The following is a 3259-nucleotide window of genomic DNA, read 5'->3' on the forward strand; positions in this document are numbered from 1 at the left end:
CAAGATCATTTAGGTTAGAAATACGGTCCTCAAAAGCAGCCCAGGACACGAGAGAGAGCGAGCAGTGTTTGGTGAAGGTTTAGGGGAAGGGAGGGCAGGTGGAGGTCAATGCTTTTAATATTCTTCTGTATGTGGGTAAGGGCAGCCGGGCTCCCAGAAGACTCTCAAATGACAATTTCAGGTGGAGTCTGTATGTGCGTGTTTGTATTAAATGTGTGCCTTCTTTTCCCTGGACTGGCTGATTGCAGCAAAGCCTATGGTTCACATCAAAAACCTTTAGTCTTGACAAGATACAAAGACTTTGATCCAACTCTGACTTAATAACAATAGATGACATGATTGTAATGTAATGCTCCCGCACAGAGATGGGGAACTCGAGTGCAGCGGTTTTATATAACAAAACAATTGCTGAACATCAGGATAATCTAGTACAACTCAGAAACATAAACCAAGATACTATTACCAAAGACATTAAAGTTAACCGTTAGCGTTTACATACAAGACCAGGCAAAGAATAAAAACATATGTGGACTTCATTCAGACTTCATTCAACCCAATTTGTTGTTTTTTTTATGCTGAAATATTTAATACTGATTTTTTTTTAATACTGAAATATAAAGTTAGGATTTTAATATATACACTCGAGTTTCTATAAACTCAAATTCTGAGAATAAAAGTTTGAATGCGAGATTTAAAAAAAAAAAGAATTTGCAATGACCTTTTTTTATAATGGGGGAAAAATTGCAAGAATTTCAAGGAAAAAAGTGAGAATTACAAGAAATTGATATATGTGGATATGTCTTGCAATTATTACTTTCTCTTTCCTCCCCAACAGTTTTTTTTTTTTTTTTTTTTTTCAGAATTGACTTTTTAATCCCATAGTGAAAACAGACTTTGATACTACCTTTCATTGTAAAATTAATTTCAAAATATACTTTTGTGTTACACAGGAGGAAATTTTTTTTCAAAATGTCGATTTTTTGGGGGGGATGCGCTATTCCTACAAAATCAGACTGTGCTTTCTAGTCTTCCTCTATAATGATCAAATTGACCCTTAGGGTTGCTTATAATTTTTTTCTTTTGAGAAAAAAAAAATGTTCGAAAACAAAAAATAGCATTTATATATTGGCATATTCGCTATCTTTTAGGCTCTAAGTAAGGAAAATGTTTAAATATTTGCAAATATATGGTATATTTTTAAAATATATTTCCAGTGTTTCAGGCTGAGAGACATTGAGATGCACCGACTCTGTGTGCAGACTGGTATTCTTCATATGCTAATCAAGGTTGAGTAAACATTTCATGGCATGTGCAGCATTGCCGTCTGTCTTTGACATTTAAGTCTGGCGGTCACAGTCATGCGCGCATTCTTTCGGCATGGCTCATATTCTTCGTGTCCAGTCCAAGAAGTCTTCCCTCGTGCTGCTTTTTCAGGAGGAAATTATTTTTCATTGCCCCCGAAAGAGCAGTGCCTTGCCAAGCGGTGTTGCTCTACGTTCTGCCGGTGTGATGCCAAGTCCTCTCTCCTCCGCTCCCTCAGGAACGCCGAAGGCTTCCTTTAACCCTGCCGAGACACAATAGAAGTGAATGCTTCTAATAATCTTCAGCGAGAATTCACATGCACTCGGTATATGAAACCTCAACACATTTTGTTGCGACCAGTTATATATATATATATAGACCAGAACTAGTAGTTTCAAAGGTTTAAGCATGACGTAAGCAAAAGTAGAAAATTGCCTGTGTCATATTTATGCAACAATTCGGTAAACGTGGAGTTAATATCGAGTAACTTACGTTTGTCATTTACTCTGTCCTTTTGCGTTCAGTCCCTCAACGCAAATAGTCCCAGCTCAACGATTTAGCATCTCCCGGTTGAATGAACTTATCAATGACTCATTTGAAAAACATTACGTGAGTCATTCCGTTATGAATCCGTGATTTGAACCAATCATTCAATCAGATTGACTCATAAAGACAGCGCTTGTCGCCACCTACTGGCGTACATGTATCGATGTGATCTGCAGAAGACGTCTCTCTACAAGAATCCCACAACTAACACAGGAAGTGTAATACAGCATTAACGCTGCATAGTGTAGAAGTAAATATACGAGTATGTTATTGCATTTTAATTTGGTGCTTATGCAATAGTGGTGCAAAATTTACATTTAAGCTTTGGGGTTTCCCTTATCAAAATTACCCATGGACTCATTGATGTAAAAGCCTAGTAACCATGGCTTGTTGGCTTATTGATTAGCACTCATAAAAAAAAACCCAAACAGATTTACTACAAATATCATGGTTAAACTATCTAGATTAATTCATAGTAAATTCTGTTTTGGAGTAAAACCATGTTTATTCTTCGTAAGGGTTATTTCGAATGCAGTTGTTTCTTTTGGGGGGGGGGGAAAGCTTCTTGATTTTCGTCATAAAGTGCAATATTATCCCTTTGTAGTCGGTTTTCTTTCTATTGTATCCACGTAACTGTCACATCCGACGTAATGTGACTGCAAATAATCCTGAAGTGTCATTTCGGCAGCATTCTTTGCTCTTGCGGTTTCTTTTGAAGAGTTTGTTTTCCTTCCATTTGCTTGAAACTGAATTATTACAGACTTCACATAAATGTCACCATTAAAGTAGGTTACCCGCATACATTCCCCTTTGACCAGTCAGCAGAGCACGTCAGGCGGTGTGGAAAAAAACTAAGAAAAAGCGCCGTTGCCATGATCCCCGATGAGTGTACAGCCAGCACAGGATTAGCATTTTATTACAATATCTCATCACACGTCGACACACCAGCTCACCTTCGCTTACTGTACGCTCCTCGCCGAAATCCGTGCAGGTTTTTGGCAAGACGTGAACTCTCAGGCCTGCCGCCATGTAAAATCACCCACAGATGTACAGAAAGTACTCGGATTCGCTGCGGAGTTTAACCTGTACCCTGCGAGTGGAAATGGCTGGAAGGTGAGGACTGGTTTTATGTTTTCTATAACTAATCAGAAACCAACACTGCTTCGCAAATATTTGAAGAGTTTTACGTTGGTCTATCACCGTGATTTCATTTCTGATTAAACCGCCTCTAAACGAAACACAAAATCGACCGCGGTTGATCAGGTGTCAATCAAACGGTCTTTTCCCGATTAAGCAGGCATTTCCGGGACAGAATAAACTGCAGTGTGGACCAGGCTTTACGCCACGTGTCAAAAATACGTCTATGCAAGATCTGCGTCTGTTCAGCTGGCTCACGCTCTCAGCATCATGT

The sequence above is a fragment of the Puntigrus tetrazona genome, chromosome 9 (genome assembly GCF_018831695.1).
Source record: "Puntigrus tetrazona isolate hp1 chromosome 9, ASM1883169v1, whole genome shotgun sequence".
NCBI classification, from domain to species: Eukaryota; Metazoa; Chordata; class Actinopteri; order Cypriniformes; family Cyprinidae; genus Puntigrus; species Puntigrus tetrazona.